Source organism: Halichoeres trimaculatus, unplaced genomic scaffold, assembly GCF_033239565.1.
Source record: "Halichoeres trimaculatus isolate MK-OKI-2021-1 unplaced genomic scaffold, fHalTri1.1 fHalTri1_scaffold_6, whole genome shotgun sequence".
In the NCBI taxonomy this organism is placed as follows: Eukaryota; Metazoa; Chordata; class Actinopteri; order Labriformes; family Labridae; genus Halichoeres; species Halichoeres trimaculatus.
This window is the reverse complement of record NW_027437184.1, coordinates 2510430-2533951: the sequence shown is the minus strand read 5'-3', so window position 1 is coordinate 2533951 and position 23522 is coordinate 2510430. Positions and strand designations below refer to the sequence as shown.

The window sequence follows — 23522 nt, the reverse complement described above, 5'->3', positions numbered from 1 at the left end:
GTTTCCATTTGTCACTCCCTGTGGGCAGGGAGCACTTACCGCCAGTGTTTATACACATGCCAGATGTTAATTTGTGCAAATAGCAGTCGGTCTATGGCATTTCAATCAGTAACATAGCTGCAGGTTTCTTCCTGCAGCCTCACTAATTACTGATAACCCAGCTGTAGTTGTTGGGAGTACTCTGCTATCCATCACAACACCTTCACTCAGCTAATCACAAGACTCCTTTTAACATGTTCGACCAGCGTCTGCCTGTGGATTACCGCGCCTCCCCTGAGGCTCCTCATATGTGCACCCGACGACTCAGAATCTGTATTTCTTGTCAGCAGCAATATTTCATCAAGCTGTGCAGCGGCGTTTATCACAAACCGTCAACGTGTCGGCTTGTCTCTGACTTCCAGTTGATCCATCTCCCCTGACAAGGCGGTTCTGGGTGTGTAAGTCATGATGTCGGGATTCTGCTTGCCCACTCTGTGGAATTGATGCTGTTTGTCCACAGTTCACTTCTCCCCGGTTAATGGGTGATTAAGTTGGCACAGGAGACCGCATGACTGATGAGGCTGCATGACTGAATTGCCAACTGCAGTGAGGACAGGCTGTGTCGATTTTGCAGAAATATTCCTGCATGCTTGGTGCAGTGAAAACTCGGAAAAGAAAAAGACAGAGGTGAAAACGCATAAAAAGTTTGGCTTAAAAATGACTTTCTAAAGTTAGTGTTTGAAACAGAAAACTTGTGACTGAGCAGTCCTGCAAACAATGAAGCTGCTCAGTGTCTACCACATCAACCACAACGTCAGTGTTAGAATACTTTACTGTAATTTAGCCGTCATGTATTGAGTCATTTTATTACACATCAATTCCACCAAAAGTCTTTCCTTTCACTCATTCTGTGATCTTTTGCTCCCAGGATTGGGTCGTACCATGTTGTTAAAGAAGTAAAGAAGTGGAGTTTATCTACTAAAGTGTAAATCACTCGATGTCAAAGCACCTTGAATTGATGAAGATTATGCACCCCGAGAAATTGTCGACTTAAGGAGTTCTGCCAACTGGACGAATAGCCGACATCTCGCCCATAATCCCCCTCATCATGTGGGTGTTTGGCAGTTTTTGGCACAAATTAAAGCACATCGGGTGCAGGTGTTTCTGCCTTTTGCTGCATAAATTTTAACCTTAGAGTCTAGCTGAATCTTCACCAAAAAGTGTCATGAATAATCAAGAAGGATGGTGAATTTTGAAGCATAGTCTTTAATCTGAAGGTGATTTGTTCTCCAATTATGAATTCTGTGACTCAAAATAGAGTCTGGTTAGCATCAAAATAGCAGGATCTTTCCAAATATCATAGGAAAACAAACAGTTGATCACTCTGTGGGGAATGAGTCTTTGCCCCATTTGTCAGAGTTAAAAGGGCCTGGAGTCCGGGTCCAGAGTGAAGACCCACAAAGTTAGACTGGATATTGGCGACGATAGATCAAGGTGTTTTAAGTTTATTTCGCCAATAACGGTCAATAAATCAATCAATCAATATTAATTTTTATGGTGCCAAATCATAACTAATGATATCTCAAAGACATGAACAGGTCTAGATCCGTCAACATTAATACAATTTTATTAGCAGAAATCCAAGACAAGATAAGAAGTCTTACGTCATCGTAACCAACCATGAGTACAGCACTTTGCAGAATTTAGCAAGTTACAATGGAAAGGAACGACTTTCCTTTGATAGGCAGAAACCTTGGACAGAACCAGACTCATGTAAGACAAACATCTGAGGAGACTGTGACGCTGTTTCCCTGGTCGACAGCAGTAGGAGTGAAAGCAGTTTTGTGAACATTGTGTTGGACCATAACGTGATTAAGGCACATCCAACAGACCAATAGTAGCGTTGTTACGATCGTGGTGATCTACCGTGTTGAGCTTGTGCTGATGAGCATCTGTTGCTCCAATTCTGCTCTTAGTATTCACCAACACACCAGACGATCGTCCCAACTCTACTATGGTAGAGATCTACCAAAAGCTGCATCTGGACAAGACAGTTATAGCGCCGTTCCAACTACAATCCCTCAGCATTTCTATGTAAACCCAGATTTTTTTGCACTGCGTTTAGGGCTGGGGGATTTATCCAATATACTCAATGAATCTCAGGTTTTTGCACGTGAGGTGTATAGAATGACTATATTGCAATCATCTAGTACAAACAGCAACCCAAATGTTTTCAGACGTTGGAACACAATTCTCTTTGGTGATTCGCTCGTTTCACTCTCTGCTGCTCAGGCAGTGCTCGTCTAATCAGTCAGGTCAATCAGCAGGTTGTGGGTTCCCGGGGCTTGTTTTCTCGTGTGTAGTTGCTTATTTGGGCTTGCTAAGCTGCCTGTATGAAGTCACTAGAGTCATTTCAGCATGACCAACAGTATCCAGGTGCTGCTTTTAGAAATAAAAAAAGTTTGGTTTAAAATAAAAGGTTTGCTGAACTTTATCTGATTTAGATTTCCCCTTTTTGCATTTAATTTTTAAAAATCCAAGTAAAAGGTCTGCTTGAATCATTACACTGATGTCTTTTTATGCATCAAAGGGTTGGATTTAACATAAATATAGTGATTTGGAGAAGAAATGAGAATATTGAGATGTTGAATTTTGCAATATCATGCAGCCCTAACTGCATTTTCGCTGCTCTATAATCCTTAAGAAAAAATACCCAGGAGCCGGACTCATGTTAATCATTTAATCAATAAATCAAACCCCTGCGCAGCCCGTGCGTATTCCCCATTCCAAAATAAATCACAACCAAAATAAAACAATAATCTCTATGGTCATAAAACCAAAATCATGAAAAACTAACAAAAAAATACAAGCCGTCCTTCTCCACACTATTTTAAACACTCTTTTAATCCCTTTTTGTCTGGTCCTCTTAAGTGGGTAACACAAAACGACATTGATCCACAAGAAACCGAAAGATAAATCCTCAAGGAATGAAAAAAGTAGAGATGAAGGGAGAAATGCTAGCATGCTAGGCTAGGCTACGTCTTTGCCACAGTCTACACTTCACTTCCCTATTTTCTGCTATTACTGCACTTTTTTTTTTTACTCACCAGAACAATTGACCACCTCCGTGACACGATCCCAGGTAACATTTTTTTTGTTGTTGGTCGCGGTAGCCAAAAAGGCGGATATTAAAAAGAATAGAATGACCCCGAACACAATTTATGAACTTTTCGGTACCTATGACTGAACTAGAAACCAAAGTTACATGCGTTGTTCTTTAGGGCCCGCTCGGTCAAAGGACATCTCATTTCATTTTTTCATTTATTCATTTATTTGACAAGAACAGTGCACATCAATCAACAATTTCGCTAAACACGTCATTGTAAATATGCCGGAATTAGCACAATAGCTAGATTTCATCCGTTGTCCTAAGGCAGGTGATCAAACAGGAAGAAACAAAGTAAAATAACAACACTTTCCACAAGACACAAGAATAAAAAACAAGCAGTTTTAACAAACAAGATTGACACAATGTGTAAACAACAGATAACTCACAATCTATCTAAAAACAATAAAACGTCAAGCTCTACTCTACTCTGATTGGTTGCCACCGTTTGCCACTGAACTGCGTCATAGCTAATTATCATAAAGTTGACCGAGGCTCAACTTCTCATCTGGTGACGCTTTTGTTGCTTTTGACGCTTTAGCCGCTCAGGACGCCGGGCTCTCATTGAAAATGAGTTAACTTCCGGCGTGCTTGCTGCTTTTGCCTCTTTTGGTGTGAACGCACAGTTAGAGGTCATTGAGCTTGGACTGTGTTTGATTCAACAGCTAACCCTGAACCATGTTTGATCCTTCATCCGTAGTAGAAAAAAAAATGTGGGATAAGAATAAGACGGCAGATGTGAGAGACCACAGTGAGTTTCCTCTGGATGCAGCTTTCGAGACAGGACTCTGACAGTCTGAGGGGGGCTGTAATAGTTCAGATATAGGTGGTTCAGGCATCCAATAAGGGGGCAAGGTAAGCCTGGGTTGGAGGAAACCCTCGGGGTAGACCCAGAACATACCAGAGTGATCATATTAAATGGTCACGGGCACCTCTGCATCCTGTTTAAGAAGCTCAAAAACATCTCTGTGGAGGGGGACACGGGGGCCCCTTGCAGCCATATCTGTTGCTAAAAGGTTGTGTATGGCTCTCACCCAGTTTTCTTCCAAATAATCTCAAGGTTTGATTATACCTGCTCTCTACTTTAAATAAGTTCCCTGATCTTAGTAATTACGTCTGTTTAAGCAACACTGGCACAACCCAGAGGAATTATGACCAAACCTGCAACCCGGCACAAATGAGCTTGTTTGTACAGGAGGCACCGCTACCTTAAACCCTAATGTGTCTCGCAGAATATTTGTTTTCATGCTCGGTACATCCAGATGGCCCTCAAATCTGTTCCATACTGGGCCAGTATGTGCAGGTTTATATCTTAAGTATTTAAATCTGAACACTGGGGATAACTTTGATGTTAAAAAGCAACAATTGAACCCTTGAACCCTGCTACCTCACACAACATTCCTAATCTAATTCCAGAAATCCACGGGGGAGTGTTTCCCTCCAGAACTGACCACACAGAGCAGAAAGAGCCAGCTCCACTGCTAAACAATATCTGTGTGAGAGTGTGTGTGTGAGTGTGTGTGTGCCCACAGCCGCTGAACACTTCATACACACCACAATCCCCATAACCCCTTTGACATTCACAGGAGATATTAGGCAAAATCAATAGCCAACATCAAAGTGACCATCATTTAGCATAATATTTGCTACAGCCAGCACTTTCAGAGGATATTAAACGGGTTCAGGCCGCGCATTCCTCCCTGCAAAACAACAGATGAGGCAGATAACCTCAGATCCAACCTGAATAAAGACAACTTTGTTCCTGCATGGGAGCTCTGCGCCGTACCAGCAAGAGCTCCGTCTTTACGATTACAACACGGGTTGTTTTTGGTTTTGTGCCTTCCTGTCCGAAGGAGAGCGTCCTGTTTGTGAGGTCGGGTTCAGAGAGATGATCGTGTTTTTATGGGAAGCTCGGCGTTTATTTCTGTCACTTCAAACCGATCCGAACCATGATATGTTAACCAGTGAACCGAGCAGTTGAAACATGGTACGAGTTTTTATTTTCAGCAGGAGATGCTCTCTGTGGATTTTATTGACCTCAGATGTTTTGACTGGAGCCGCCATCGGATCACGATGTTCTTTATCCAACACTTTGGTTTAGGGGAGATATTTCTAAACATGGCTCCTGTTTAATTTTTTGCTCAGTACACTGGAAAAAAATGAAATCTTATCAAGTGTTTTTGTCGTATTTTCAACAGAAAATGTCTTTTTGGACTTAATATGCGCCACATTCACCTGACCAGTCCAGAAAAATGTCTGATTTCAAGTCATTTAAAGACAAATATAAGGTTTGTTGCTGTAACAAGTCAAATGAATATGCCAGACCTCATTTTTGTCTTTAAATACCTTTAAATAAGACATTCTTCTGGTCTGACCAATTGAATGTGGCTCATGTCAGGACAAACCAGACAATTTTTACTTAAAATAAGACAAAAACACTTAAAAGATTTCCGTTTCTTGCAGTGTACTTGTCGACCCTGGTGGTTGAACATGTTTGACTTTGTTGGGCTTGTGTCTTCTCAGCATAACTCAAGAAATAAAATACCCCCTGATGTGAAATCAAGAATTATCATATAACTTTGGACTTTTGCCTCTGACTGATTTTTCTCTGTCTCACCTCATCGTGAAATTTCCAGAACACAGTCTCCTCTCAGACTGTAACACCTTTGCTTCAAATAAATCTGTCCTCTCCTTCAACTCCCCGTCTTTTCTGAAAAACCCTGCTTCACAGTATAGCTCCATACTCTGAGCTCTTGTACATTTTCATTCCCAAAATATCTGCCAAAGAGGTGAAGAACATGAAGCCTTGTTTAACTTTTGAAGCTCAAACTCTGCCATGGTGACATTGTGGAGACTTGTTCTCCTGTGGATCCTGTTTTTCATTTTTATCAATAACGGTCCTGATTCCTGATTTAGATTCCATGATTATTGGAGAGGGAGGAAAAAGTGATGAATATCACAAATAGAAAGTTGGCTTACACTTTTTTTTTGGCCATTTTGAGAAACTTCCATGACATGTTTTTTTCCTATGTGGTGTCAGGATCATTTTGAACAAAATCAATGGTCTACAGTGTCGTAGCTCCACTCTCTGGGATTGGATCTGTTTAGTAGGAGTAACTTCTAAGTAGGAACAGAACTTTGGGGGAAAACAGGGACTGGTCCCCAAATTACTGACCCATACCATCCCACTTTTTGGTACCCTTGCGTTGGAGTGCCAGACATACAGATCAGACCCAAGAAGAAGAAGAAGCTAGAAGCAATAAGCACTGCAATCTGTTGATTGGTCAGAAGAATTGTCACCTACCATGGGAAATATGGCAGCTGTTGCATGGTACATGACAATTCTTTCAGCCAATCAATGGTGTACAGTGTCGTAGCTCCACCCTCTGGGATTGGATCAGTTTAGTCTGGAAACCAAACAGAGGGTCCCAAGAAGTTGAAGCTCGTCCCCTTTTTGTTTAGGGGTCCGTCCCAGGATTAGTCAGTGGAAACCCCACAAATATGTAACGTACCGAGAAGAACCGATCTGAACTGCTTGGTAGAAGCAGGACTTTTGACGAAAACTAGGACAGGTCCCGAATCACCGACCCTTACCGCCCCACTTTTTGGTACCCTGCTTTTGGGGTGCCAGACATACTGATCAGACCCAAAAAGAAGAAGCTATACGCTAGAAACACTGCAGTCTGTTGATTGGTCAAAAGAATTGTTTCCTACTGTGCTAAATATAGCAGCTGTTGCACGGTGATGTACGTGACGGTTCTTTCGACCAATCAATGGTCTGCAGTGTCGTAGCGCCACCTTCTGGGATTGGATCAGTTAAGTCTGGCACACCAACAGACGGTCCCAAAAAGTTGAAGCTTGTCTTGTTTTTGGGGAATCGGTCCTGGGATTAGTCAGTGAAAACCCCACAAATGTGTACCGTACCAAGGCAAACTGAACTGAACTGCTTGGTAGAAACAGGACTTTGACGATAACCGGGACAGGTCCCCAAATTACTGACCCCACTTTTTGCAACCCTTGTGTTGGGGTGCCGGACAAAGAATTGTCAACTGTATTTCTCCTTAGGGCAAACAACATAAGCTTGATTGTTCTTTGTAATAAAGAGCCACAAGCTCAACACAAGGAAGATGAGGATGCTCTTTGTTTACTGTGTCACGTTTTACTTCTTCATTAGATTTATCAGCGGGGTTTGCTGTGCTGTGCTGCCACCTACCAAAAAAGGCACGGTTGGTTGTGGATACACAAACAGGATCAGGTTTCCCCGATGTGACCTGTACTTAACTGTACTGATCCATAATGGAACCCATTCCTGATACCAATCCGTAATCCACTACAGTCCTTAAATTTAAATTTAGCAGATCTTGTCTCAGTAGGCAGCGAGTACTAGTTGGTGTTTGTGTTTGTTTGTTGATAAATTCATCCAATCGACTGTTGAAAAGACCACACAGCTTATTAAATCATTGTTTTGTGTGCACTGTTGCTGCGATAATTATAATCCCACATAATGTTCATTCCCATTCGCTGCACATGAAAGTCCCCTCTTTATTAAAGCTGATTGTTATTGTGCTGGATTTGTTTTTCTTTCATTTCAAAGCACTTTGTCACATTGTTTGAGCAAGAACTGTCAGTGCTTACTACGTGTACTTAAAGCATCTCTCATGAGTTTGTTTTGATCCACGTTCAAAGCTTCTTCTGTGGTTATGTAAGAAAAGATCATTTACAGGATATGTAGTGAGGAGACGGCCGGCGTATTTAAGACTATTTAATCTGTCCTCTGCATATAACAGTGATCAGGATGTAACATGCTTCAGTTAAAGATATTCATCTGACGTAAACAGAAACAGCTTTAAAGCCACTGCACTGAAACACCCTGACTCGACTGTGTGGATGTTAGCGTCCGTGTCCTTTGCGGTTGTGCGTGAGTTACCAACAGTCACTGATTGACTAGCTCAGCCCCCTCCCACCTGCCTGTCTGTGCGTGTGCAAACGGGCAGAATGAAACCCTTTCAAAGTTCCATCTTTCTACTTTTCTCCAGCACAGAGGAAGGTCTAAAGGACTCATTTGCATATGATGTTTCTCCTTTTCAGCTCCCAGACCCCTCTGATTTATGATGACCCTATAAACAGCCTAACTGTCAGGCACAGAGGCAGGGCTGACACATGCAAATTGCTTCTAAGATTTATTGATGAGACAGTGCTTTGCAATGCTACCAACAAAGAATCAGTTTCATTGCATTGTGAGGCTTTTACCAGTTTCAATTTTGGTAAAAGCCGACCCATTTGCTCTAATAAAGCATGAATCTTTGGAGCATCAGGACTGCGATGGTCTTGATTAATTTTACAGTGCTATAAAAATAACTGCTGGTAGTAATGTGTCACAGTGAATAATTCATGGGCTTTTTATGCCGTTTATGTTTTTGTTCAATGGAAATGCTGAACAAGTTAGAGCTGCTGAGAAATCTTTGTAGACTCACATGTGATTAGTTTTGCATTCATGAGCTGAGATGTTGGAAAGGAAATCTGAAAAACGGTCAGTTAACCCTACCTCTTTGCCTCTGGGTAACAAACCCATTTTTAGCCTTCACACCCACACAATACATCCAAGTTTTCATGAAAGACTTTTAAAAAAGAGAAAAGTCTTCAAGGAGCAAATAGCAAGGACCAACTCGGTCAATTCTCTCCTCAAAACTGTTCAATAACTTTTTTTTTAACCAAGCCTTTCTCAGTCTACAAAACAATATGTTTATAATATGTTCAAAATCAGACTAGTCATGAGATTTTTTTTTGTACCTGTCCTGTTTTCACCTCGATTCATTTCATGTTAGTTTAAGTAAAGTTCAGACTCAAACTGTTGGCTCTGATCTACCAGAGTGAACTTTGTGATCCTTCTTTACAGAGCACAGGATCATTTCCTCCTCACATTTTTCCCACTATGAAAAGCAACAGGAGTGAAGTCTTTTGTTAAACAGTTCATGTTGAGTTATAAAACATATAAAAAATATGTTCAGACTCTGTGACCCATTTGTTTCAATGGGGTGTTCCTCAATAGTTCAGTGTTGTCTGCGGGCAAGGCAAGTTTACTTATATCGCAAATTTTAGCAAGGCGATTCAAAGTGCTTTAAAAATTAAAAGAAAACAATTAAAATTCAATTAAACAGCAGATTAAAATGAATTATTTACAATAAACAAAATAAGATTAAATGAAAAAAAAAAGTTAAAACTGATTTTAAAACAGATCTTAAGATCAGAGTCACAGTGCAGTTGCAAAATTGTGCAATTATTTATTTATTTATTTTTTTAATGTATTAAATGATTTGTTTAAATCCTTTACTGAAATGTTCAGACATGAAATCTGACAAAAAAAAAAAAAGAATATATATATATATATATATATATATATATATATATATATATATATATATATATATATATATATATATATATATATATATATATATTAAGTTTTTACAGTTTTTTTGGCATGCATTGTAAACTTTTAAGGGCCTTAAGTATAATCCATGTGTTTTTGAAAAAAAATGTTAAACTATAAATAAATAAATCTTTTGCCATAACTGAACAATATGATACAATATTGCCTCAAGGCATTGCCCCATGAAAATATCTATAAAAAATAGATAAATAAATAAAATAAAATGTATATATATATATATATATATATATATATATATATATATATATATATATATATATATATATATATATATATATATTTAGCTTTATTAGATTAAGTTTATTTTCGTTTAACTACATATATATATATATATATATATATATATATATATATATATATATATATATATATATATATAACAATACCAACTTTATTTATAAAGCAGCTGTAAACAAAGTGCTCTACAGGTAGATTAAATTGAAAGGATAAAAACAGATAAGGAAAAACAGACGATTCAAACAAAACATGTTAAAAACAACTAAAAGCAAATAAAAACAAATGAAAGGGAATAAAAGAAAATAAAAGGGCAGGGCAAAGAAAATAAGCCTCACTAGGGATAGAGGCCAAATTATAAAAATGGGTTTTAAGATTGTATACATTATGATATTCATTTTTATTTCAAAACAGATAGGAAAAATAACAACTTAGCCCATGCTTCCCTTCTGTGTCATTACCAGGTCAGACCGTCTCAATTCCTCACAAAAACAACGCTGAGCATGACCTCACTTTGCTGTAGTGACACTTTTGGTTTAATGCCCTTAATCAGCAGAGCAAAACTTGATGGGAGCCTAAATCTGGCAGTGCAATGTACTGAAGTAGAAGTATCGGAATCAGGTATCGGTACTGGCAGATACTCTATATCAAGTGACTTACACTCAGACTGGAGGGCAAAAAAAATTCTGCACCTAATTACAACATATTGATAAAATCATACACAATTTGCAATATAACATCTTTACAGTACATAACTGATAGATGTTAAAGTGAAAAGAGAGAAGTCAATGGGGGTTAATGTGAAGCTGAGCCAGTGCTCAACATCTTATGATTGAAAAAGGCTTCATACCAAACCTCACAGAGAAAAAGTGTTTATATGAATCACGCTGTGTTACTTAGACGATAAAAATGGATAGGAGGGAAAAAAATCATATACAGCTGAAAACAAACCAAAAACTACAAACAAGACGAACACAAATAGGGTCTGAGACAACAACAGAATGTAGATGGAGAGCTTTAGGTTTCATGAACTGCTGCGCTGCTCCTTTCTGTTTACTGGCTACTGATTTCCTTTAGCCTTTGGGTGCCATGCTGGCCTGAATCATTCATCACTATTAGCTCAGGCATAACACCATCCTGTTGCTCATAAAACACACCCTCTCCGCACACACACACACACACACACACACACACACACACACACACACACACACACACACACACACACACACACACACACACACACACACCCTCTCCACACACACACACACACACACTCAGCTAGAGCCATGAGCTGGCTGAGTTCCTGCAGTATATGGGCTGTATTTAACGCTACATTCACTGCAACAATACACCACATGAAGTATGCTGCAAAAACGTTGTGGGAAGACCATGCTGGTCATTTTCTTTAATCTTAAGTCCATTTACTGCAGAACACGACCACTTGACATCCCCGCTAAGAAGGTTTAAAAGCACACACCTTGGTGTGTGTGGTTGGATTCTTACTTTCCCAGAAGTTTGCAGGGTCTGCTGTACCTCAGTCATAAAGGAAACGCTGCTTGCTGAGAGTGAAACACAATGATCTTACTGCTATAAGGTACAGAATGATTGGAAAGAATAGCAGCAGTAAGCAGGGGGCACTTTGAAATTTCTTTTTCCAACTGTGCAATCAAGAGCACGCAAAATACATACATTATGAACAGGAACACAGTTAAACCTTTCATGACGCGCTTAATTATACCACTTAGAAAAAAAAAAAAAAAAAGAGTGATTTTTTTTTTGTCTTAAAATTAATCAAATACATAACATTCATCCCTCCTGGTATCCTTTTTTCTTTTTTTTCTTTTTTTCTTTTTTTTTAAATGCATTTGTATTATATGCACATAACATTCATCCCTCCTGGTATCCTTTTTTCCTTTTTTATTTTTAATTTTATTTTTTTTTCATGCATTTGTATTATATACCCATAAAATTCATCCCTACTAGTATCTTTTTCCCCCTTTTTAATTTATTTTTTATTTAATTTTTATGCATTTGTATTATATACCCATAACATTCATCCCTACTAGTTTCCTTTTTTCCCTTTTTTTTTTTTTTTTTTTTTTTTTAATTTTTATGCGTTTGTATTATAAACCCATAACATCATTCCTTGTAGTATCCTTAAAAAATAAAAAATAAAAATAAAAAATATATATTATTTTTTCATGATCTCCTCTCTACCGGGTACCCTTTTTTGTATTATAATTAATATCTTTATGCATTCAAGCGTATACCCATAACATTCAGCCCTACTATTATCCTACAATTTATTTATTCATTTGATACAAACATACACTTGCTGGCCACTTTGTTAGGTAGACCTTGCTAGTACTGGGTTGGACCTCCTTTTTCCTTCAGAACTGCCTTAATCCTTGGTGTCAGAGATTCAACAAGGTCGTGGAAACATTCCTCAGAGAGTTTGGTCCATATTGACATGATAGCATCACACATTTGCTGCAGATTTGTCGTCTGAACATCCATGATGAGAATCTCCCGTTCCACCACATCCCAAAGGTGCTCAATTGGATTGAGATCTGGGGACTGTGGAGGACATTTGAGTACAGGGAACTCATTGTCATGTTGAAGAAAGCAGTCTGAGATGATTCCAGCTTTATGACATGGAGCGTTATCCTGCTGGGAGTAGCCATCAGAAGATGGGTACACTGTGCTCATAAAGGGATGGACATGGTCAGCAACAATACTCAGGTAGGCTGTGGACTTTAAACCATGCTCAGTTGGTACTAAGGGGCCCAAAGTGAGCCAAGAAAATATCCCCCACACCATTACACCAGCAGCAGCAGCCTGAACCGTTGATACAAGGCAGGATGGATCCATGCTTTCATGTTGTTGACGCCAAATTCTGACCCTACCATCTGAATGTGGAGCAGAAATCCAGACTCATCAGACCAGGCAACGTTTCTCCAATCTTCTATTGTCCAGTTTTGGTGTTGCTGTGTGAATTGTAGCCTCAGTTTCCTGTTCTTAGCTGACAGGAGGGTCACCCGGTGTGGTCTTCTGCTGCTGTAGCCCATCTGCCTCGAGGTTGGACGTGTTGTGTGTTCAGAGATGCTCTTCTGCAGACCTCGGTTGTAACCAGTGGTTATTTGAGTTACTGTTGCCTTTCTATCAGCTCCAACCAGTCTGTCCATTCTCCTCTGACCTCTGGCATCAACAAGGCATTTTGTCCCACAGAACTGCTGCTCACTGGATATTTTCTCTTTTTGGGACCATTCTCTGTAAACCCTAGAGATGGTTGTGGGTTAAAATCCCAGTAGATCAGCAGTTTCTGAAATACTTAGACCAACAACCATGCCACGTTCAGAGTCCCTTAAATCACCTTTCTTTCTAATTGAGCTGCTGCCATGTGATTGGCTGATTAGAAAGATGTGGGGTTCACTGTGTAGGCTGAGTATCTGGTGGGGTATCTGAAGATGGCTAACCCGAATTTTAGCTCTCAACTCAAAGCAGACTAATCAGCTGAGCGCTGGTTTGTATTTACAAAAAACATTCAGTTTGGACATTCTTATAGTTTGACAAAACAGAAAACATTAAAATATTTTGAGAATAAATTCCAGAAATTATTATTATAATTATTTTTTAATCTAAAATAAGATTTATCTTTTTAGAGTTGTCAACTTAAGCATCTGAAACTGCTTCCATCTTGGAGGGAAATGACGAACAGCACACTGCAGAGACTACTTTTCTCTGTCATAGCGAATGCTCACACTGAGTGATACATGTGACTTTTCTTTAAAGAAAGAAGGTGTTTCTCATGGACGAAACAAAACAAGCAGAGAGTTAAAGTTTTGTCCACAGGTGGCACTAAAAGTTCCCACAGGAACTTTAAATGAGCAAAGGTCATTCTGCATAAGAGGGGAGAACAAATTCTCAGTGAGCGTAAACATCTTAAATCACGTCGTAGACGTCAAAGTATACGAGCCCGAGCAAGAAAACAAATGACTGGGGTTTGGTAGTTTGTCTTTAGGGAGCTTGTGACAGAGGCTGAAGCAGGTTGTCCATTAATCTGCTGCTGGGGGTTGATTTGGGGCTCATTTGGAGAGAAGTCACTTGAGGGGGGTTCATGTGGCGATGGGAGGAGAATGAGATATTCTTTATTAACCCCGCAGGAGAAACTCAGTGTTTTCACACTAAGCAGAGACAGGGTCCAGTGGAGTCGTCCAGGGTGAGGGATGGCACAGCGAGGGGGTCAGCACATGGCCTAGCAGATCTTAGGAAGTCAACCAGCAACTCTCCAGCTCCTCAACTTGGTCCTTTCAGATTGAGCTTTGTTTGTGTGTGAGGGGAAACAAACGTGTTTACACTCGGTGTGTGGAGCTGTCACACACCTAGAAAGTGAAAGCTGTTTACCTTTGGCCTCGTCCTCTTTGGGCAGGCAGTGGTTCAGCCCGTAGGGACTCAGCTACAGGATTGGAGGGTGGTTGATTGAAGTCCAGCAGTGACCGCAGTACTGCTGAGAGATGCCCAGCATGACTCTCTGAACCTGGAATACTTCAGCGTTTCCCTGAGACTCTTTCCATCAGTCCAGTTTTTCTCCCCTCAGTTTCCCGCCGGTCCAGCTTTTTGTGGTTGTATTCCCACCCTCAGCGTTAACCATTAGAGATCTGAGGCATTTTTCTCAGAGTTCTAAACATCTGGCTTACTAAGGCCACGTAAAACCTCACAGGAATGAAGCAAAACCATTTAAGACAAAAGAAAACACAGAGAAATTCAAATTTTTATTGAAGAGAATGTAAAACAATATCCATGACATTTGGCTTTCTGGGTTGGTTCTGCTTTGACTTAGAAAATAAGGAGACGTGAACTCAAGCCTGCAGATATCTCAGATTAATTAAAGAAGTCTTCTTTAAGGAAAGAAACAAACACTTTCCTGAATGTCTGGCCTTCATCTAATGTTAAATGACGATACATATTATAAATTGCTGCACAATCTCCCAAAGTAATTAAAAAATGATATCGTAGTTTTCTTGTCCAGCCGGTGAGTCCCAGGACCACTGAAAAGACCAGGGTCTGTGAATACTCTGAAAAGACACCGGTGATATTTACATGCAGCCATTCAGAATATTATACCAATAACCCGTTTTAAAAACCAGCATATGCTCATATTCTGGTTTTCAAAAACTGGGTTCCTCCTTTTCTGACCTGGATGTTTGGTCATGTATACGCCCATCAGGATATCCCCATCCAAAGGAACATTCATTTATGTTCTGTGCATGTTCTGTTTGCAAGGAATCTTGGTGTTTTAAGTACAGGAATTCATCCGTGCTGCTGCTGTTGTTGTTGCTGCTGTTGCTATGGATACAGAAAGAAGCAGAAATGACACGCATTGCGTAATGTTGTCCGTGCGTTGAGATGATGTCCGTGCATCTCTGTTTTGATTGGTAATAACTCTGTTCATTCACGCATGTGAGCGGGTTATTCTGGTGCCAAGTACACATGAAGCCAGGTTTTTAGGAAACCACATATATTTTTATATGTTAAGGTCTGTTGTCCACACTGAAGTAAAGGTTTTGGAAAGTCACGGTTTCAATTATTTTATGTATTTTTGATATATTTATATAAATATATACATATATATTTATTTTTATATTTATATACATTTTTATTTATTTTCACTTTTATTTTTTATTATAATTTTATGTGCATTTAAATATATTTCTATATGAATATATATTTATTTTTATATTTATATTTTTTGTTCTATTTTTATGTACAGTTATAATTGTTTTTCTATTTTTCTACATTTTTATTTTTCTTCAAATTTCTGTTTTCATATTCTTCTTCTTTTTCTTTTTTTTAATTATTTTTGCATTATTGCACTTTTTCTGTAAGCTGCTGTGGTAAAAAAAAAAAAAATCTCCCATGGTAGATTAATAAAAAGAATATTATTCTGTTGGATGCACAGGTTTCATGTCTGATTAACACTGTCAAATATGGGTGTGTCATACTTCAGGCCGCACTCACCGGTGGATTTCTTTGGACAAAAGTGTTTTTAAAAATTAATGAAGGAGAATTTTTTTTAAATATCTGGCTCCGTTTGTACAAGGCCTGAATGTTCCAGGAGTACTGAACGTGACTGAATGTTGACTGCCCCTGAACGTAGCCACTAATTTTCTCTCAGGCACCGAACAATCCTCTGGATATCATCAAAACAAATTATCGCCCCAAAACTGTCTCGTAGTAAAAATATGAAAACTAAGCTTTCTTTTTAGAGATGAATAATCCGCTCATGTTGATATCGAACAATGGATGTGTTTCAACCTGTTTCACTCTTAATCCAGCCTATCGGGGTAATCTAATCTAATCTCCTTCTCTTTCTCCCCTTCTCTCCATGTGCTGACCCTGCCTGGCCTTTTTCCTCATTTCCAGGTAAGAAACTTTCTCTTTATTCTGCTGAGGTTTCTCTTTCTTCTATCTCAAGTCATTTCCTGCAGCTTTTCTGCAAACATTGCTGCAGATCTCTGCACACTACCAACCCACAGAGCTGACCCCCAGCAGTCATCGCCCCAAGATGTCCCTGAAATCGCGCAGAGCCTTCTGTACATAGCGTACCCGCAGTGGAGGAGTGAAGTGAATGTTAGGACATCCACTGAAGGAAGGGTTATTGTTTCACTTCCCCAATCTGCCAGTAAACCTCTGTCAGGCGCAGAGAGGAGCGTTTCGCTGCGGTTCAGCGCTGGGCTCAGTCTTACAAACGCACTGTGCCCTGAGCGTCTTCATCCTGCTGGCTCTGTGGGAATCTTCTGATGTTCAAAGGAATCCTCGTTTAGCTCCTCCTGCGTCATTTTGAGCAGAAAGGGGGAATCTATCCCCCACCTCAAGTTTTTCATCTACTTTATCTCATCCTTCAGAGATGCCACTATTTGACTCTGCAGAGGGATGCTGTTTTTCTCTCCCTCTGATTAATAATGTTTGTGTGGAGCACAGTTCCTGCTGTAAAGCCTGTTTACTGTGCTGTGGCTGCTGTGTTTACTGTGTGTGGATGGGTTACAGCTTTTTCCGAGGCCTGCTTTAAGGTCACAGGAGACAGTTTGGAGTGGTAACTCTTTCCTCTTTTGCTATGAAAACAAACTAAACCCATTTTCAAAGCACTAAAGTATCTGAACACGACTTTCGACCTCATTTCACCCTCTGAAATTTCACTTGATTGATGCAACTGTACCAAAGATGGCTCCCATTCTTCATAACATTGAGTTAAGCTACAATCAGATGCAGGTGCAGTCAGTGTGAGTCTTCTTGGTTTGCAAAAACATCAGATGAAAAGTCGCCTCCGCTGCCTACGTGAGCTTTTATTGAGGAAATAAAGACATGACTCATGGAAGACCTCGAGCTGTAACCATGACCCATATTTACCCTGTTCATACGCACTTCAGTGACATGTTGTTACAGTCAGTCTGTCTTTGTAAAGCTTACACAAACTCAAACTCATGTTTCTACTTCAACTTAACTAAAAACATAGAAAACAGTTAAAATTTTGGATGTAACTTCAAAATAAAAGTAGAAAGCTGAAATATTACATCCTTGTCTGGAGAGGTAGCCCCGCCCCCAGGCCTCTGATGTAGTTAGTGCTTTGCTCAGGTCCAGCTAAGAGTTGGTGCTTGCTGAGCACCAGTTTTAATCTCCTGGATCCAGAGCTTTGTCAGTGCTAAGTCAGACACTGGCCTTAAACTAGCAAGGAGGACTAACAAGGAGTTAAAGGGAGTTTAAGCTGAGGTGGATTTGTCTGTGATGTCACAGTGGGTGGGGCCACTGTATCCAATGGGTTTCAGAGAGCAGGTAGCATCGTAAGCGCTCAGCCTAAATGTTTCAAAAACATGAAAAAAGACCGTCCAGGTCAGATCTGCTGGTTCTGAGCTTAGATATTTCAGTGTCATGTCGCTGGCTCTGTTTTTACCTGGCTAGATCATAATGCTAACTCGTTTGGTAAAGCTAACCTGATCAGGAAAAGGTTACTATCATCACGGCTTCACACGGGAAGCTCGTCAGCTGAGTGACGGCAAGTTTTTCATTTCAGTGTGTTTACAGATTCAAGATACTAAGAAAGCTAATAAATAGAGCGCTAGTTAGCATCTTATACCCATGGAAGGATTAATATATTTCCAGATAAAAGTTTAATATGGCTTGTTATTTGATTCAATGGTTAAACTTTTGTGTTAAAAGAATTTCAGAAACCTAGTCATAGCTGGCATTGGCTGCAATATTTATTTACAATATGTAAAAGAACAAGGAAAAAAAAAAGAAAAAAATTTCAGTCACTGATTTAAATTTAATTATTATATTCAAAGAGACATATGAAAATGGGAATGTCCTCATTTCATGCCTCGACCTGTGTGCCACACATTCCACTCAGCTGTCCATAAATAAAGCACCAGTTTTAAAATGCAAACAGGATTGTTTCAAAAAATATATAAATAAATATAATAATTATAATAATAATAATAATAATAATAATAATAATAATAATAATTATTATTATTATTATTATTATTATTATTATTATCATACTAAAAAACAAAACATAATAAATAAATTAAATAATAAATAAATTAAATAAATAATAATAATAATAATAATAATAATAATAATAATAATAATAATAATAATAATAATAATAATTTTATTTATCTAGCACTTTTAAAAACAGAAGTAAAAAAAACACAACACAAGCTTCAGCATGAAGAAAATCAAACAAAAGTCTTAGTTCAGTAGAGACACTCTTGCAAAAACTGTAGTTTTATATGACATATGAACCCAGATATTACAAGAACCATGCAGTATAAAAAAATGAGACCATGAGGAGCAAAATAAAAGCTTGAAACATCAATCAGCAAGAAAAAAAATAAGGGTTAAAAGTAACAACAGGCAATCAAGTAAAAAAAAAGAAAACATTAAGACTGTTTAAAGAATAAAAAAAAATAAAATAATAACAATAAAAGTGATGATAAAATAATGGGAAAGAGATAAAATAATAAAAAAGCTAACAAGACATAAGAACTGAAATTAAAAGACAAGATAAAGGACAAAAGGACAAAAAGAAGACCAGCTCCTGAAGTCTCTGGTGAATTATCTCTGTTGTCTCTTGAGTTTGACGCCATGTTACACTGTGTCCTAGTTGTGTTGTTACATCACTGCATACCCTCCATATACCATGTATGCATTAAGCCTTTGGCCTGGAAATGAGGTGGAAAATCAAAGAAGACCTTTATAACTCCAGTGACAACTTTACAAGGCTGTAACTGCCTGCTTCATTTCCATTGTGGGACGTTTAAACAGGCCGGAGTTATGATAATTTATGGGAACAATTAGAATCAGTGTCACGGCTGCTTCAGTCTGGGTCTTCTGCCTGAAAAAGTGAGCATAGATGTAAGAAAAGCAAGTATTTATCCAAGTGTGTGTGTGTATGTGTGTGTGTTCATGCATATATGGCCTCGAGTGACCTAGTTGTTTGTCCTCCTTTTCCAATCCTCAGAAGGTTGGATTGAAATTCAGGTTAGGTTTTCCTTTGGCTAAAGGCAAGTGGGGATTCATTGTCTCCAGTCAAACAAGTCGCAGTTCACACAGGGCAAGGCTGCTGTTGGTTTAATAATCCTGCCGCACCGAGCAGGCAGCCCAGCGCAGTGAATAACAATAACCATCCTAACCACTCTGTCAGAAACACAGACGTATCATTCCTCTTCTGTTACTGTGCAGCCTGAGAGATTATCAGAGCCATGATCACATAATGTTCCAGATTAATGAATCACTGCAGGAGGAAAACAACCTGCTTTTAGTTACACATCCTCATATCTGGATGTGGAGCTGCAGGGTTTTACTGTGGTGTAGCCGAGGGCTGGTGTTACAGGGTCCTCCGTCTGGGGGGAGGAGACGAGAGAGCAGGTTAGAGGACATGTTAAATGCAAATCTATACCTCTCCTCCTGTCTCCTGCGCCTCTGCAGAAACAACAGGCAGGGCTCTGTTTGACATGGATGAGCTGTACACTCCCCTTCTCTCTGCCTCCGTCTTCCTCCCTCTGAATATATTTCTCAGCTGTCCACGAGGGCTGGGGGGAGCTCACTGCAAATATTAGCATGCTGTAGCCGTGTCTTTTGTGGCAAACTGTTGTAAAGCCACAGAGGCTTAGAGGACAAGATAGAAACGCAGTCTTAAGTCTGGCTAATACAGATTTGGTAATGAGGGGCGGAGGATGGTTGAATCAGTGCCAGCTCCACGTCACAGAGGAGGGAGAGGAACAGGATGCATTTCATGGCTCTCACTCGGATGAATTCAAGTGTTTCACTTGTTGGGATTCATCCAGGTGCCAGACAGATGGCTGCGTCTGTTTAAAGCTGACATGACACGACCCAGGAGTTACAGAGATGGTGTTACTGGACATGACGGAGGCTCGTTTCTGTTTTACACCCAATAAAACTCCACCAGTGGGTCATCTGTAAAGAGCTTTGTTGCTCTTTATCCCCTGGACGAGAAAAAATCTTCACTAAAACAGTTTTTTTCTCGTCTTTAAAGCTGGGTCTGCAGAAATTTTAGTTACTTGTTAGTAAACACAACATTCAAACTGGGCTCAGTGCCAGCAGCAGCGCACACCCTCAGCCTCTAACCATAACTGCATTAACTCACTATCTAGCCCAGCAACCACCTGTAGCATTGCATTTCTACATGGGAGAGCCTCAAGAGCCGTGCACCTGACTTGACATGTTGGCACAAGCAAACCATGAGTATTTGGCACATACGTGGTTAGCAGAAAGCTAACTCGTGTCACTCTTCAAGTTCCTGAAGGCGAGTAAAAGTGGAGCCAAGCTTTATCTTATCTTGTCTTTTTCTTCCTCCATGCTACGTCTGCTATCGTAGCTCCACTGATTAGCTTCTCCCACTTGCTAATCAACAAGCAAAGTCACTTGCACCCTAGAGACTCTGTGATTGGCTGATGAAACCACGCTTGCTCTCTGCTCAGAAACATCCCAATACAACCAAAACATCAACACTCAGGCAGAGAAGGGGGTTTGAGGCAGAAGCAGACACTGACACATATGAATAGAGACCCAGAGGAGACAATTGAGCAGGATTATTCCTGTAAAAGTTGAAATTTGATTTTTTTAGGAGAATACAGTAGATTCTATCTTTAACTATATTTTATTTAATATCTGCAGTAACTTATTGGGATATATCTTTTCAGTATTATACTATGAACAGCAAAGTATTGTGTCGTTATCAGTGTCAGTGGGAGCTTCCTGAGTTTGAGGACTTAAAGAGGACTCTGGTGCTTTAAGGCTGTTTGTTCTTTAGCCAAAAGCAGAGCAAGCCATCAGAGAACTAATTACCATTTTTTGGCTTTAGTAGATTAAATTTCACTCAAGTAGATTGTCTTTTTTGACTCCTGCATTTAGGAGATCAGGACTAATGAAATCTGTGACATATGAATACAAAGGAAGAAATCAAGTTAAGAAAGTCAAATTCCCCAGAGGAGCAATTAGAGGAAGTGCTGAATCACAGTTTCACTGGAGTGACTGCAGAAACAAAGCTAAACAAAAAAGACACGTTTTTCAATTAGAGGTGAGCGATAGGGAAAAATTGTCATATTACGGTTTTATTTTTGCAAAATCATGATTTTTTTTTTATTGTTTTGATTATTCAGACTGTCAACTGTTTGTAAAACAGCTTCTTTTCTTTTTATAGCCTCTTTTTGCAGCCTCTTTTATTAGCCTCTTTTTACTTTTAAAGTTCAAAGTTTTAAATGGAAAAAAAGATCAATGATAGTTATGTTAAGGTTTTAGTTTTTAGTCTTTTTTTTTTGCTTAACTCAAAAGGAAATCAACTTGAACACAACATTAAAATAAGGAGGACACTTGCCACATCAGCTAGTTTATCTAGTCAACATATCAGTTTAGTGACTTCAGTTTATTTATTTTTTTAAGGTAGCACAATCATGTTATTCAAATTTAATAAGTATTGAAAGTAAAATAAACAAAACCAAACATCAAGAAAATCAAGTTTTAAATAATGCTTCTTTTAAATAAAAATCTCATCTCTTGTTATAATGCGTTTCAGCCATGGAAACTCAACTTCACTGAAGACAATTTAAAGTTTTAAAGTTGTGCTAAAGATTTAACTTTCACAAGGAAAAAAGATCAGCATACTGAAAGGCATAAAATGAAAATGTAAACTTAACTTACTGCTTTAACCAGTTAAAATGCAGTGTAATCCAGAAGAACCACAAAAATCTGTGTAAAATATGTTTGTTTGCTGTGAAAAGGAGAATAAAGCAGTTGTTGGCTGTTTTGGGTGCTGTCACTTCAGGTGGTTAAAAGCGTTGGTTATGTTCCCGTCAGGGGTATGAACTAAGGCTGGGGAATATATTGGATATATTTGATGTATCGCGGGTTTTTGCATGTGAGATATATAAAATGACTATATCGCAACCATCGAGTACAAACAGTAACCTAAATGTTTTCAGACATCACAACTGAAATCTCTTTGGTGATTGGCTCGTTTCACTCTCTGCTGCTCTGTGCACTCCCCCCCTCCTCTCTGAGTGCCGTTTAGTCACGGCAATCAGCTGAGCACTGCTCAAAACATGATGGCAGATGAGTTTGATGCTATATAACAGCTGAATACCAAAATACTGCAAGCTGGGATATTATCAGAAGACAAACCCAAATGTAATACAGTTCAGCCAGACCCCAGGCTAACAGACAGAAATGACTAAAGTCCTTTTAGCATGACCAACATTATCCAGGTAGCTGCTTTATGGATGTGAAAGCAATATTATCTCCAGCTTTAGTTCATGGTATGTTCAAACCACAAGACAATATAATACATTATAATATAATATAATATAATATAATATAATATAATATAATATAATATAATATAATATATTATAATATAATATAATATAATATAATATAATATAATATAATATAATATAATATAATACAATATAATATGATATAATATAATTTAAAATAATATAATATAATATAATACAATATGATATAATATAATATGATATGATATAATGTAGTATAGTAGAATATTATATAATATAATGTAGTAGAATACAATATAATATGATATTATATTATATAATATAAAAGGTCTGCTTGAATCATTAAACTGATGTCATTTTATGCATCTAAGGGTTGGATTTAACATTAATACAATGATTTAGAGGAGAAATCAGGATATCGAGATATATATCGTGTATCGAGATATAGTCTACAAATATTGACATATTGGATTTTGGCCATATCTTGCAGCCCTAATATGAACTTTCTCGTTGCAAACTTTGCAAACGACCGTTGTTTGTGTTGGATCGCTTTGGGAGAAGCCAAACCAGATCAAATCACACAACCTTTTTTAAACGTACTGTGAAGAAAGGGAAAATAAAAATGTCTTACCTTGTATTTTTTTTTATATCACCGGTTTGTTTTTTTTTTCCCTCCAAACTTCAAAATTATCACTTGATACTTTTTGCACTTGTTTTTTTTTTTGTTTGTTTTGAAGCGCTTCTGAGGAATCTTGTCATCTATGGAAAACTGTCTTCCTGCTAACTTTTGAGAGCTAGAAGGACAAATGAATCTTTATCGTAAACATTTTATGTAAAAAATAAGTAGAAGAAGAAAAAAGAGGTCTGTTTT

The 23522-nt window shown here is 38.6% G+C and overlaps 1 protein-coding gene across 5 annotated transcripts in view; it reads left to right on the top strand.

Annotated features, from left to right (window-relative positions):
* The window catches only part of ncam1a (neural cell adhesion molecule 1a), a 481923-nt gene that overhangs the window by 123282 nt on the left and 335119 nt on the right, over nucleotides 1-23522 (top strand). The window lies entirely within an intron of this gene.